This window comes from Schistocerca gregaria, chromosome 1, assembly GCF_023897955.1.
Source record: "Schistocerca gregaria isolate iqSchGreg1 chromosome 1, iqSchGreg1.2, whole genome shotgun sequence".
Taxonomy (NCBI): Eukaryota; Metazoa; Arthropoda; class Insecta; order Orthoptera; family Acrididae; genus Schistocerca; species Schistocerca gregaria.
The window spans coordinates 719,411,909-719,428,527 of NC_064920.1; the positions used below are offsets into that span (position 1 = coordinate 719,411,909).

The window sequence follows — 16,619 nt, forward strand, 5'->3', positions numbered from 1 at the left end:
CCGCACCTTCGGAGTAGTATTCATAGGCGTTGTAATACTTTGGCGAACCTATAAATGGGATACTTTGGAGTAAACACACTACAAACGGTCAATTTAATTAGTAATGTCGGTACAATCTTAGGGATACGTGGCATCCAGTGTAAATCTCACCCATCAACAAAGATAATGTCTGTTTTGTAATATTACAGATTATATAGGTCTCCGAAGACCGTGTGTATCGCATTCCACGCGCATGTGGCATATCTTATATGTGACAAACTATTACAACAGTCGTGTAGGGATAAAAGTAAGGTCAGCGGAACTCCCAATTAAAACAACCAAACAAGTCAGCTGTCACTGATCACTGCCTCGAATACGAGTGTGGAGTCATATATGATGAGACTGTTCATATAATACAAACGCCAAATTTCTGGGACAGCGTAGTAAGGTATCTATCGAAATAAAGATGTCGGGAAACCTAATAAATCGGGACATACTTTTCAGTGTAAGCAATTGAGGATCCACCATTCAGTTTATAAACTTCTCGCGGCCTAACTCATTCATCAGAGCTGTATAATGGTGAGAGTGTGTGCGATTCACAGAATAATAGTGCGTGTCCCAAAAAAAAAAAAAAAAAAAAAAAAAAAAAAAAAAAAAAAACAAATGAGCATCAAACGACGTAGCGGATGCCGTGAATGATTTCGGTAATAAATAATGGTGTTACACCAGTACTACAATAAATCAAAAAAGTAGACAAGTTGGCATCATCAGTAATAATCTAGAATTCGCCTTACCGAGATCCGCCACAGCCCTACGTTGAAGAACTAAAATTCCAGAAAGATCATTACCGCATATTACGACAGGGGACCGCAATTCATGACACCAGACAGATGTCTACAACGGGAACCGTTTCAGGGGAAGAACAAATAGAGCAATGAGATGGCAAAATGGCCACTTTGTGTTACGAACGAAAGACGAATAGTGACTGGTGAAGAAAGTATGTGACCAGAAGACACCAGCATACTCCCTGCGCACTCCACAAGGCCTTTCTGCGGGCTCGTCAAGCACAACAGAGACCTTTGCTACCATGTTTGAGGAACAAACATCACTTATATAAGCCGGCCTGTGTGGCCGACCGGTTCTAGGCGCTTCAGTCTGGAACCGCGCTACCACTACGGTCGCAGTTTTGAATCCTGCCTCGGGCATGGATGTGTGTGATGTCCTTAGGTTAGTTAAGTTTAAGTAGTTCTAAGTTCTAGGGGACTGATGATCTCAGATGTTAAGTTCCATAGTGTTCACAGCCATCACTCATACAAGAACCGGTCAGTGTCATAGATAGGGTATATGAACTCGCCCCCACCATTTGTACCGAGGTACCATTGTGCCACCAACATTCTTCCCATCCGAAGTGAGAACCATTCTCAGGAAGCTGAGTAGCACCAAGGCGACGGGCCCAAATAAAATTTCAAACATGCAATTGAAGAACCTCTCTCGAAAACAATCGGTGTTAGTAACCCTGATTTACAATGCCTGCTTACTAATTCAGTACTTTTCAGTTGAATGGAAGGAGGCTACAAGTGACTCTAATACCAGAGAAGACAAGAGACATCACAAACGCAGCTAATCACGGCCTAATAAGTCTTCTAAGCGGGGTTAGTCGAACGTATCATAAAGAAGAAGACTGAAGAACCTCTCACCTTAGATGAAGCAACACGATCAGAACAATTCGGATTCCGGCCAGAAGGCTCCGCAGAACTGTAACTGTTAACGCCTGACTGAGCACGTTACAAGCAATTTTAAACAAGTTGACAGCCGCCATCTTCCTGGTCATTGAGCGTGGTAAGTCAAAGGGTGGAAGGAGAGCTCAGTAGAAAAATTCAGAAATCCACGAGTATACTAGTCAGTGATAGCAGTCTAATCGCCAACTTTCTTCACTTTCCTTCAAAATTGATAGTTCGCAGTCCATATTGAAAGGCAAGACCCAGGAGTGAAAATTTCTACCGCCGGCCTACCACAAGGATCGGTACTACCTCCACTCCTGTTTAAAAAGCATGTCAATGATACACTCATAGCGACACATATGCAGATCGCCATGTTTGGGGACAATATAGCTTTCTACTCGCCGGCAGAGTCCAAGTGACCAGAATCTGCAGACTCCAAACAACTCAATTTGACTAGCGAATGCTGTCGAAAACACAAAGTGAAATTAAACACAGAGAAGATGACTGCTGTCTACTTCGGTAAGACCTACATTAAGAGACACGTCACATTATCAAAATAGGAACATACCATGGAGTCCTACTGTCCTGTATCTGGAGGTAATTGTGGACCATTACTTGTTCTTCCATGAGGATGTTAAGCAAGTGACAACTACGTCACTGGCAGTGGGGAAGAAGCTCATGCCTCTCTCCCCCTGTGTGACGAATTGAGAGTGGCAACCAAGGTTACAGCACGATGCTATCGCAAATACCACGTGGCAGTTCTTTTTGGTGCTATGAGATGCAAGATGCCCAGAACAAGCTCTTATGGATTTTGGAAGGAAACCGGTGTTCGAGAATAGCAGACTTACATAATGACTCGCACATGGATCGGCTGGACTTAGCAATGCAGAAACAATCAACAACTCAAGACAAGATAGATCAGGTCCTTGGGACCGTCAGGCAACTAGAACAAACTGTAACAGCAAATTCACGCCCGTGGCATAAATGCAGAGCTCCAAACACGGTAGCTCAGATGGTGTAAAACGAATATTCTAGAACAATGCAGTTAAAGGTAAGCTTACGAAACCTTCCTCCAGAGTGTAATAACCAATAAATAAAGTGCAACCTAGCCCTCATCTTACACGCAAACAAGGAGTGGGGCTTCGACAACACACGAAAAAAAGAAGAAAAAGGTACTATAGTCTGGTTGGAGTCCAGGCAGCGGGTACACCCAATACAGCTCGCAGCACCTGAAGAAGACTGTGGTGGTCGTCCAAATACGGCGCAGAAAATGAATGAATAACACGGCTGAACGCCCGAAAGCACAGCACTAATCATTCATGCTAAGGGATACCTCTAAATATCATGTCGGAGCTCCTTTTTGCCCGGCGCAGTGTAGCAACCCGACGTTTCATGGACTCAAGTCAGTGGAAGTCCCCTGCAGAAATATTGAGCCATAGCCGCCCATAATTGCGAAAATGTTGCCGATGCAGGATTTTGTGCACGAACAGACCTCCCGATTATCTCCCATAAATGTTCGTTGGGATTCTTGTCGGGTGATCTGCATGACCAAATCATTCTCTCGAATTGTCCAGAATGTTCTTCAAACCAGTCGTGAACAGTTGTGGCCCAGTGACATGGCGTATTGTTAGCCATAAAAATGTCATCGTTGAATGGCTGCAGATGGTCGCCAAGTATTTCTGTATTTGTTTATTCAATTATGTGTACACTTTCACTATGTGTTGCCGATGGCTACATTGAGTACACACTCAAAGGCCAAATAAACAAAAAAAAGTAGTCGAACATAACCATTTCCTGTAAATAATCGGTTCAGTGGGACCTGAGGACCCAGTCCATTCCTTATAACCAAAGCCCACGTCATTATAGAGTCACCTCCAGCTTTCACAATGCTCTGTTGAAAAACGAAGTCCATGACTTCGTGTGGTCTTCACCACACTCGAAGCGTACCATCGGCGCTTACCAACTGTAATCCCGTCTTATCTGACCAGGCCCTATTTTTTCCAGTCGTCTAGGGTCCAACCGGTATGGTCACGGGCCCAGGAGAGGCGCTGCAGGTTAGCAAAGGCACTCTCGTCGGTCGTCTGCTGCCACAGCCGATTAACGCTAAATTTCGCCGCACTGCCCTGACGGATACGTTCGTCGTATGTCCCACACTGATTGCTGCGGGTATTGAGGCAGTGTTGCATGTCCGTGACCACTGACAGCTCTACGCAAACACTACTGCTATCTGTCGTTACGTGAAGGCTGTTGGTAATGCCTGAAATTTGCTATTCTCGGCTCCCTCTGGACCTGTGGATCCCGAGATATTGAATTCCCCAACAATTTCCGAAGTGGCATACCCCTTGCATCTAGTTCCAACCACCATTCCTCGTTAAAAGTTCTCAGGCTACACTCACTCCAGCGACTTTTAATTGTGACGTGGATACCAAAATAGTGTCTTTTATGGTAACAAGTTGTGTCGGTACCTCTACCAACGCTTTCCAGCGGTGGTTGAGTGGTTGACCTTTTACCTGATCCATCAACCACTGTAGTCTGTTTTACTCTGGTCAACTATTTGCTCTGATCCTTTTAAGTGTCCTCTATTTTGTGTTATTGCGGTGTTCATTTTAGCTCTGTACCCCTTGGTGTTCCCTCCCTCTGGGTGCAGAGGTTACGCTTTTACTGTATAGGCATTTTACAAGTAAGTCTGTTTGGAACTGGGGACTGATGAGCTCGATGTTTAGCCCCCATCAAACCCCAAAACCTACCAATCAAACCTCGTTAAAAGTCTGTTAATTCCCGTCGTGCGGCCATAATCACGTCGGAAAGCGTTTCATGTGAATCACCTGAGTACAAGTGACAGCCCCGCCAACGCGCTGCTCTTGTATACATTGTGTACGCGATTCTAGCGCCAACTGAATATGTGCATGTCGGTGTCCCATGACTTTGTCATCTCAGTATATTTAATACAGTTACGTCCACGATACAAAGTGATAAACATTAGCGGTTTTAGCCTTAACAAAAGAACCTCGAAAATGTGGTAAGCAATATGTGATTATTATGGTCCTCATTTTTTTGCACTTTATTGGATTATGTAATTTAGTATCATTTCAAGCCTCGTCAGTAGTCATGTGATCTGTAAACAATGATGTTAGGGACGAGGCGATTTTGAAGTGCGTGCTGTATCGTTTGGAGCGGCGCCTGCCGAAGCCGCAGAGCGAAGCTGGAGGCGCGGGCGGCGGGCAGGGTCCGGGGCGGCAGATGGTGCAGCGCGCCCTGCCTCTGCCTCTGCCCGAGGAATGCGCCGCCCGCCGCATTCTTTGTGGGCGCGGACGCAGGCACACCAGCTGCGTGGCTGGCCGCATCAGCCGGCGCACTTCCCCCACAAAGGCCACCACACCAGTGTAGCTCACAACAAATTCCGGACAAGAAAATAACCATCCAGTAGACACCACTACGAGTATTATGTAACTAGTTTTCGAAATTAAGCACTGAAGTTGCCTTATATTTGTACATATATGGGAGTTCCCTGAATTACCAGTATGTCCGTCAACTTTGCGTTGTTATGTACGCCTTACAGGGTGGTTCAAAAAGAAAGACTAGATGTCCGTTTTTTAAATTTCTTTTATTACAGACAAATAGTGAAAGACGGATGCACATTGTCCATGTCACCGGATAGAGGAAAGTTCTACGCTCGCACGGACACTATACCATACACTCAACGCGAGCACCATGCGTCGCTCGAGAAACGTCGAAACGGTAGTCCTGTTTCATTCCGCAGACGAATCTCTGTAGCTTCTGTTATGGTCGGCGGGACGCAGTTGCTGCAGTAACTACAACTTGTAAGGCTTCGTATACAGGCGTAGTCTGAAAACACACCACACCATTGTTCGAGGACGTTGAAGTTCCTGGCCTGCCCGTCTTGCGAGCTTCCGAAGGCTCCGTGTGAACGCCTCTTGTATACGTTCGACATTTTCATCAGAGATGCGTGGTCGACAAATACTCTTACCTTTGCATATGCAACCAACTACCAAGCATTTTGTATGCCAGTCATAAATCATCTTGTGCAGAGGCGGCTTCGTGCTGAATCGACGGCAGAGTGCACGTTGCCCTTGAGCAGTGGATTGACTTCGCGCAAATTCCAACACACAATGATTTCTCTTGTGGTGTAGTCGCTATGTTGCGACAAACAAACAACAGCGCAGCTGTATCAAAACTCTGAAACTTCCTCTATCGGATCCCGTGACATGCACAGTGACTTTTATCTTTTATAGTTTGTATTAAACGACTGAAATCTGTTCTTTCTTTTTGAATCACTCGTTATAAACAAAAGAACAGTATAGGCTGCCTGTGGAGGGGGGGGGGGGGGAATTTCTGACCTACTTTAGTGAATCAGTAACGTCAATTGTAAACTACTAGGAGTGATGTATCTGTTTGCAGAATTATTGTGTGTGTTGCTTTGACTACAAATTGAGTTCATGTAATAAGATCGTCTAATAGCCACAATAGTAGGAAAAAAACTAAACCAAGCGATAGATACGCAACACAGTAAGTAGACTACTACTCCTACGAAGGAATTAATGTGCATCTAGACTCTATAGTACACTTTTGTTATCGAAAACAATCCTACCGGAACTGCATAAAGAAAGCATCGAAGGTAGAGCTGCTGTTGCTGAACATTTTGTTAACCCATGTCAAAACAAATAGATACTAACGGTAATATACATTCCTCACTGTCGTATCCTTCCTTCAGTCGGTTTGTTGTCCTCAGGGCTGGTTTAGTAAGTGACTTCTGACATCTACACAAAAATGAAGATGAAGTCTCTAATTTACATAACTCAGTTCTAGTAATCTATGTGCATACCGTTGGCATTGATGATAGCTAGACGTTTTGGTATGGAGTGAACCAAATTGCGATTAATATAATATTTGGTGAGATGTTCGACCATTCCTCTAACAACACCGTCTATAACTTCTGCTTCCGTGTAGAACGACATTGTCGAACTTTCGTTATAAAAGTGTGCTCAAAGACACACTATCGGGCTGAGATTATTGCTCAGTGGTATGATAACCATTCCTGAATTCTCAGAGCCGTATGTTAGGGCTCGTTGTCTTGTTGCAAGTAAAAGACATCATCAGGACCCAGTTTCTGTGAACTGCTTCGTAAATGGCCTCACAACACATCGATATATTTACTGTGATACATGACACATGCAATAATTGCCAGGTCACCAAAACCAGAAGGTGCTGTACTTCCCCAAACCATTGTGCTTCCCTCCTCCATTTTTCACTGTAGGTAGGATATGTTGTGCTTGGGCCACTGTTTTCGACTTGCGCCACACGTAAAATGATATGTAAAATTCAAACTTGACGATTTCGATCAATGGCTTTCCTTTCTAACCCCTAAAATCAGAGACGTTCTATAGTTGCAGAAATTGTTTGGAAAGAATTAGACCAAATGCTTTGCTTTTGTGATTCAATCTGTAGCTTTTATCAGGGTCCGCATTTGTGTTGTTGAAAGAAGGAAGATAAAGGAAGGAAGGAAGGAAGGAAGGAAGGATAAAGTTTAAAACGCGTTGAAATCGAGACCGTTAACAGACCGCAACAGCTGGGAATGGACAAGGCGGGGGGGGATTCAGGTTTTCTTGTAAACACGAAAATTGAAACAAACAATCAAAGAGAGAAAAACTTGTTTTCAAAACGAACGAAAATAATCCATGGACATAAGTCTATAAAGAAACGTTGTCACTTTCTGATGAGAAATGAGGCGTCTGTGAAGAGTTACAGAAAGTGATATGTAACAGCAATTCTCACTGTATCACGGTATAGAAGATTTTAGTGCAAATACAAAAGAACTATTCCTAAGCTGAAAACTATTGTTTGTGATACCAGAAATAACAGTTGTAATCTATTAGATTGTCGAGAATAACATATTACACATGTTATGTTCTTCCGTTGACGCATTCTACATAAAAAAAATAGTAAGCGGACTGCAAAGGAAGCTGATAATATTCGATCAGACAAAAGACAAGCTGTGCAGTTGTATGTAACGGTAAAAGAAAGCATTATCGCGCAGAAAGCAAAAACTGTAGATTGTGAAAAGAACTTTCGCAAAATATCGGATTAAATTAAGTGGCGGCCATCATATTGGAAAATGAAAGTTAGACATAGAAGGAAGAGGGCAATTACTTAACAAAGTACCGAAGCCAGCAGCAACAGGTACGAAAGAAAGGAAAGAAAAATAAATCTCAAATGGTACAAGGTGGCTATTAAATGTAAGGCAAGACTTTCAGTCAATCAAATGGCGGTAGGAAAAGATAGAATATTGTGAATCCTTATCTTCTTCATCGAAACTTCTGCTGTAAGCCCCATAAGTACAAAGATTATGTGGTCTGTTTTAAAAAAATCCGGATCATTCATAGTTTCACGCCATTAATGTGCTGGAGCGAAATGGGGTTAACATCGATGCACACGCCTGTTTCTCATGTGTAACTGCCGGAATTTCATTGTTGTATGTCTGTTAGGTCTTGTTTACTGCTGTATTTCAGTTGAATCATGTCATGAAATCGTGACACAGCATCTTAGAATGCATCGTGTTGCCGCCAAGTTCTTCCCACGGCTTATGAGTCAAGACGAGAAAGACCTTCGCCCCGCAAACTGTGAAGAGCATTTGGATCGCGCAAAGGAGAACAATATGTTCCCTAAGGGAATCATAACTGGTGATGAGACGTGGATCTACGGTTATGATGTTAATACCAAGGTTGTCTTCACATTCGAATGGGAAAGGTTCTCAAAGACCAGAAAAGCTCGTCAGGTCAGGTCAAATGTCAAAGACATGCTGATAGTTTTCTTTGACTTCGATGAATGAGTTCCTCATTGCCACAGAGAGAAACCGTTAATCGATGCTAGTATCGGGACGTATTGTGACGCCGGCGAGAAAATGTGAGAAGGAAACGGCCTGAAATGTGGCGAGAAAATTCATAGCTCTTGCATCATCTCTGTTGGTGCATTACTATTGCACAAAAAAATGAAATCGCTGTGCTCCCTCATGCCCCATATTCTCCAGACCTGGCCTCTGCGGACATTTTGTTTATTTCTAAAGTTGAAAACCCCGTTGAAAAGACGAAGATTTGCAACGGTAGATGAGATAAAAGAAAATTCACAGACGACGGTTCCCGCGATCCAGCAAGAGGCGTACCATAACTGCTTCCGGAAGTGGAAACGGCGTTGGGGGCGGTGTGTCAGTTGTGGAGAAAAGTGCTTAGGAGACCATGTGCAATAAGTGAAAGATAAGTGTAGAAAAATTTTGTGGACAGAGTTCTAGAATTATTTAAACAGACCTCGTAATGCGTATGTGCTACAGTTTCCATTGGAACACGTCAGGATTGTGGGAAATTTGGAATTAAAAGCGGACTCGCGTAGGATCTACTTTTAGTAAGCCTATAGGCAAGTATCAGATCCACAGACTATTACACCAGTGAATGGAACATGTCTGGAGCACCTTCCTGCTATTGATGTCAGTATAGATGAACATTAGAAACTAATGACGAAACGTAATAGAACGAGCTTGAAAGCAGCACTGAAAACCAATGCCAATAAGACTACAATGATGAATAATCAGTGCATGAAAAGGAAATAGATCCATGTTGTTTCTTCATATTGAAAGGCGGGGTAGACTACATAAGAAAACGAGGAGTGACATGGGTGTGACTAGCTGAAGACAGCCATGTATGAAAAAGTCTAGATGAGCCATCTGTCCAGCACTGAGTGTCAGATGACTAATGATGATTAATAAAACTGTAATTTTACTGGAATATTTATATTATGAATTAAACACATTGTTCTTGTTGTGATGTACATTTATTTACGTTCCAGACCGGTTTCGCCTGATTACTTAAGGCATGTTCAATGGATTTAATCTGGAATACTACTATTTTTTAATATGCGATACTTACAGCTCACATAATAATTTTTCATTAATCAATTAATTTTATAATTATTCTCTTTTTTCCTCCGAAATCTGCGTTTCCTTTCATCTGGGCAGATAAGTGGTCGCATTGTCACTTATAAAACGTCGACTCATTTCCACGTCACGATCATTGTAGTTCTGATCTGACGTCAGCTAATTGCAGTGGAACACCACTAATGGTTTGGCGCAGGCTGCAAATTTTTCGTACGCGAACTCTTATTTCTGTCGTAATTGTGTGTTCATTTAGTTTCTTTGCTCTTATTTGCTTACGTAAATGTTGCCAACTTAACGAAGTAAATGATCCAAGTCTCGCGACTATTCATGGCCAGGTGAGAGGAAATACCGATTTCGACGGGAAAATGAATAACTGTAAGTAATAACTTATTAATTAAAAACTGTGTTGCGAACAGTTTTCAAATCTTTAAGTATCGCATATGAAAAAAACTTTATTATTACAGATCAAATCCACTGAATATGCTTTAATGTAAAAGGCGAAACGCATTTGGATCGTAAATAAATATAGATTGCAGCAAAGAAAAGGCATTTCAATATATAAAACGAATATTTATATACTTGCTTCGGATAGTGCTCACACCAACATACTTGTTTGCTGGAATTGTACAGTTTCTGGTGAAAAATATGTACTATATGTAATCTGAGTCAAATATAGCTTATTTAACAGCGTTATATATGTGTCATTTGTATTGGATCCACCTTGCTTATTCGACGACGTTCAGTTCCAGTAATGTATCATAATTTCATTACGGACATGTGATGTTATTTTATGCATTCACTTCTCTTTCCTGAAGGCATCTAGCTGGATATCGAGATCGAAGTGATTGTAGCTATACGTTCATAAGACTGCAAATAGACCTGTAATTGGTGCAAGTGTGACGAAACGAAAATGTACTTTAAACGCCCAATTCTGCTAACCGCAAAGAGAAACTTATTTAGGCGGAACTACAGTTTATTATTCACTCGCCAGTTTCCATCTAAAAGGATGACGCACAGAAATTATTGTAGGTCTGCAAAATTAATAACAGCACTTACGAAGTAATGTCGTGATGTTGGTGGAAAAGAGACTTTCGAATTTTTGAGAGCTGCATGTACTTGCGACATATTTGTTTACATAATTATTTCGATTATAGATGGAACTGTTAGCGCTACATCGCCGATTTTGTTTCTATCTGATGAATGAGATGGACAGAATTCCTCCAACAATTTTGAGAACGTATTCAAAACAGTAATCCATGAATGCGGGTTGTCCTTGAATGAGTGGGCTACAACCGCACACGTGGGAGAGGTGGAGTAGTTGGTAATACGTTCTTCATAGAAAAAACAGAAACCTAGAAATACTTTGCAGTCCGGCAATGTAGCTCGTGTCCACACTAAATATTGTGTTACCTCGTGGTAAAATCACAACTTGGGCCTAAATATGTGTTGCTTGGTTTAATGACCTTCCCATTGGTTTCATTCACATGGGAAGGTAAAAGGAGGAGGAAGTTTGTTTAATGATGTTGCATAGTACATTTTGTAACATTGACGTCTTGCGCTGTATTTTATGTTCACTGTGGGGAATCAATGGGTCACATGCGTTTGAGCGTGAGTTGTATTACGTACGCACAGTCGATAAATTTTGTGTAGGAAAGAACAGTTGCACACGTCAGTTTCGTGCGTAAGTATTTCTTTATCTAACGCTCTGTCACTGTAACCATCAGTATCGTTAGATGCATGCTAATCTTCAGAGATAATTATTTGTTCAGTAGATATGTGCCGTTTCAACGAAAACTGTTTATCAAGTGAACACATTTTTTAAATTATTTTGGGGAAGAACGCCAGGAGAAAGGCACTGTGCTTCTCAGTGCTGTTCCTTTCATAAAAGCCATGGGATGATTTCCAGTGTAGTACAAAATGTCGTTTTCGTTTCTGCACGAGGCCGCCGCCGCTGATAATGGTGTAGTGTAATTGCACTGGAGACGCACTACCAGACATCTCTCGCCACTGGCAGACCGAGCCAGCTCTTCTCGTACTGCCTGCTTCTTGCCGCGCAGATCAAAGGAAGCCGTCGACGCATGCCTTCTGCCATCATTCATCACTCTGCCCTGGGAACTCACTAACAGAAAACGAGCCACATTAGATACTTCGCATTTTTCTCCTCACAACTGCGTTACATTCCCACATTTTCCTGCATGTGTTTATCCTTTTCTCTGCTTGCAGTTTTAATTAAGGATAGTGATTTGAAATTGCCTGCAATATGCATGTGAAACTTGTTGGCCGACAAGAAGAAGGAAGAGAATGCGTGCTGCAATGCAGTGCATATAGAAAAGCAGTTTTTTAACAGCTTTTTTCGTCACAGAAACTGTAGAGGCAAGCGTTATCAGACGACTGTGAGAATGCCTTTCGAATTACATAGGACATCTTTGCTTCAGATCGCTCCTAGTGACCCTACGTGACGACTCTTACTCGCGACTCAACGAGAATATAATGACTTCCCGTTATTACTTGCATATACAGTGTCGGAAAAAAGTGCAGCACGCTGAAGGACTGTTCACAGTGGCACCAGGGTATAATATATGCATACTGAGGGGTTGTGGGTTAGTGACTCGTTTGTCACAGTCATCGGCGATTAGCTGGCGATCAGGTGACACCCTGTGTTTTGACTGTGCAGGCTGTGACTGTGCTGAGTTTAGACGCGAACAGTGGTTGCAATATTCATTCTAGGGTACAGTCATACCCTTTCGACGAGTAAGTATCCCTGTTGATGTGCTTAAGACATTTGAACGTGATCGGATTGTAGGCCCTCTGGAAGCTGGATGGACGTATCGGCGGATTGCTGCATGTGTAGAGCACAGTCTATAGGGGTGTGCTGATGCCTTTAACAGTGGTCTGTGCCAGATTCCTTCATCTGTAGACCAACTGCTGTACGTCCGCATGGTGCAGACTCACGTGAAAATCGACGCATTATGTGGGCAGCAGTGACCGACCAAACATCAGCAAGGGAAGAAATCTGGGCCCCTGTTGGGTCTGATGTGTCACAAAGGACCATCGAGAACGTCTGCTTGCTGTAGCACAAACAAGGAGAGCTCCCCAGCGGTGCGATCAACTTTTTGAAACAGGCCATACAGTGGTTGTTAAAATCCCAGGTAGTACACACGGCAGCTATTGACCTTGGTGGGCCCTCGTCACCGATTAATTGACGGAAAAAACTTAGGATACAGTGTGGTTGCGTCGTATAACCGATAGGATAACAGCGTCACGTGCAGGAGGTCGAGGGTTCAAATCTCGTCAGGTGTACATTTATTTTTATATCTTTATCGAAATTAATTGGATCATTATTTTTATTCGGTTAATCTGTTTCAATGTAATTTTTTATTTCTATTTCTGTCACACATCATTTTAATCGCCTTATGAACTCTTTCATTTGTTACATTTTTCCTTTATATCATTCTTTTTCCAGTTGGAATTTTTGTGAATGTGAATTTAATTATATTTATATATTATAATATTCAATTATATGGAAATTCCGATCTATCAGTTAAGAAAACAAAAGATCAAATACTCTGTATTTGTGCATTTTTTGTTTTTGTTGTTTTTGTCACGGTAACCGACATACAAACATTTAAAATGTAACATAAATACCTATTGTACTATGGACAGAATGATGCAGATAAATTGAAATGAAAGACAGGTTTAGAAGTAAATCGAAATTAAAGCACGGCCGAATTCCTTCCCTAATCCGAGCTTATGCTCCATCTCTAATGGCCTCGTTGTCGACGGGATGTTAAACGCTAATCTCCTCCTCCTCCAGCGAAGTGCGCAGCTTGCCAGCAGGGCGAGAATTTCACATAAAACGTATCAAATTACCCATATGGTGACTTTCTTCATCCTAATGAAGGAAAATGAGACGAACTGCAATTTTATTGCCGAGTCACAATTTCTGTGAGGACTTTGTTATATTTGTGACTTTCAAATTGAATATTTCACCCTTTAATTGGATTGTTTCTGCGATGTAAATTTTTACCTAGTTGAAACTGTGCTGGAATCCAATTAGAACCCACTCAGTTGCCCCTGCACTTACGAAAAGTAAGTTTTGGGGTTAGAACCCCTGACCGGTTTATATAATATTTTAACGTATCAAGTGATTATTTGCCATTCTTTGGCGAATTATGCCCTTCAAATTTTTTGCTTCTAATTATGCAAGACCATATCCTACTCCCCTTGCTTCGAGTCCCGTCACCAGAATACTAGTTAGTGTCATCGTAAGATTTCAGCTGTTTACTTCTTTTTGCAGTGTTTTCGGTTCATTTATCATAAGGGCGTTCCTCCAACTCTGGCCACAGTGGCATTTTGTTCAAGCATTTGTGGAATTGATTGTTTCATTTATTGAAATTTCCGTTGTTATTTCTGCAGGTGTTGTGCTCTGTGAGCTATAAATTAGTGTATCTGTATGGTTGTAATTACTTACAGATATATTCATCGATGTAATGACACAGATGTGCCTGACTGCTGACTCCCAGACTTCCAATCTTTATTCCAGTGATAGTAAATACAGTGTGGAGGCTCACTTGATCACGGCATATTTGTCGTAAAAGTAATCAAAACGAAATTCTCAAGTTGTGAAGCGTGCTCATGTAATCACCGAAAGAACTTTGGCCCGTGCCAGAAATATGGGGAGAGGAGTTGCGAATCGTGTTCTGTAGAACCAAGTTTGCTAGATAAGGAAAACATTTCTCGATCTCGCGGAGAGGTGTTGTTGATATCAATCATATTTTGTTATGTTATTGTGTACAGATTGCACAATAATGTGCCAACTTGATCTACGGAAAAATGGTTCACTCGAATTTTTAGATTAATGGTATTTGTGTGTTTCAGACTAAAGGATATTTGTAATACGATAAAATTCTGTGTTTTAGATGGCTTCTCACCAACGGATTTTCTTCGAAAGATGATGAAAGATTGTAAGGGCTCAAGTCTTTCATTTTCTATAGTAAAGAAGTGGATGAGAATATGGCCGGCGTACATTTCTCATGATAACTATCTTACATACGAAGAATGTCTCAAAATTGAGACCATACATGAAAACATGTGGAATGTACACAGAAACACTATCGGTCTTTCGGCAGTTACAGACCGGTGAAACTGTAGGCGCCATGTAAAAGTCTGAAGAAAGAGTAAAATTGACTTTAGCCGAAGAGTTAACTACGGCAACACGTGCAAAACGAGAGCAGCATTTCGATGGTAGGCAATGAAAACCTCGTAACTCCATCTGTCTGTGAAAACACGTAATTCCAATAAATCAGTAACTCCATAATCAAAGAGAGATTTGAAAATGCGGGGATTTCTCTAAACTGTCAATAACAAGGCTTCTGTTATACAGCTACGAATGTAGGATACTTCTGTGTCACATTATTTTATTTTTGAAGAAGCCAGTTTTAATTCCCTTGCAAAATTTAACAAAATGTAGTTACGAGGTTTTCATTGCCTACCGTCGATTTCGTGAATGCTGACTAAGACCAAAGTTTCCAACTATGTTTGAATAAAATACCGATTTGATATTCTCGGTAAGACCTGAGTCACCGCTTCAGCCTCGGAAAGAGAGAATAATCAGAGCATTAATTGGAAATCGGTGATCATGGATCAAAAATGCTAAAATCGATTTCATGTACCAGAAGGCTACCACTAATGTTTTTCAAGGTGCAAAAGAAATCCTCCTCATTGATAATCTTGTAAATTGTAGAAATGATACATCCGGTTAGAAGAAAAATAAGAGGAAAATCATCTGAATTGTTACAGAAAAAAATCACCCTTCATCAGTCAGTGCCCACTCTCCAGATCAGGACCAACTATCTTTGACCTATTCCCATGTCTTAAGAATTTTGTGCTTGGGAAACGTTTTGAATCCAGAGAAGTGGCTTATTGCAGGGGTTATTTGAGGATCTAGTAGAATAAAATTTCGGGGATGGAATCGACTCACTGAAAGCATTTTGGACAGATACGCGAATTAAAAGAAAACTACGTCGAAAACTGTGTTCATGTTTGATTTAAAAAGTTTTTTTTCCTGATAGGCAGAATTATGTTGTGAACATTAGTGGTTCTGTGACAGGCCTCCAGGGATGCGATGACTCACCCACACACGTTTGCATCGTGTAGCTTCGAAGATCCGCACTGATGTTGAGTATTGTTTTTGACGTGCTGGACAGCGGAGAGCGGGCGTGAGGCGTGGAGCCCCGTGCTCCGGGTTCGAGGTGTGGCCGCGCTGCCAGGCTGCTTGGGGCTGGTTCTATTTCGGGCTAGGCACGGGCCAGGAATACCGGTGCCACGGCTCCAGCGGCGCGCGCTCGAAACTCGATCTGCCCGCGGCTCTTCACCAAGCTCGCGCTTCCTTTTTGTGCGCCCTCGGAAGTTGCTACCTCATGAGGCACGTCTTTGGTTGCCAACTTCCTTTTGATGTTATTACCGTCCACTGCTTTTTTCCTCCTCACTTGATACTTGTCAGGGCGAACATATTGACTAAATCTATGTTAGATGTTGATCCTGACTTTATTCCGCCGTACTTATTCTCCACTGTTGCATCTGAAAATTAATTACCCTCTGAGCTGTTAGTTCACTTTGCAACAATATGTTTCCTCTTTTAGAAAGATGTTTCCTCAGACGTAATCCTTGTCCTTGCGCATTTTACCTAACATTATGCTTTTTTAAGATTATACTGTAACAGTTTTCAAATTGTTTTTTCAGTATTCTCATCTTAAATGGTTCTACTGACCCGTTTGTCTTCTGTTTCACACATTATCCGGACCCTAAACAATTGGGCACAGAAAGGTAACATGTTGTCATCCTGAAGGTTGGTTGAAACATCACAGCATTTTATTAGGCATAGCCCTGTTGGAGGTCCTCCGACAGTCTCACTCACTTACGCAACTGTAGAATACAGTTTAACGTGGGCCTCCGAGTCATGGCTTTAATTGGCATTT

The 16,619-nt window shown here is 41.9% G+C and overlaps 1 protein-coding gene across 3 annotated transcripts in view; it reads left to right on the forward strand.

Annotated features, from left to right (window-relative positions):
• The window catches only part of LOC126266638 (serine/threonine-protein kinase Warts-like), a 198,482-nt gene that overhangs the window by 53,496 nt on the left and 128,367 nt on the right, over window positions 1-16,619 (forward strand). The gene's annotated exons all lie outside the window — the stretch shown is intronic.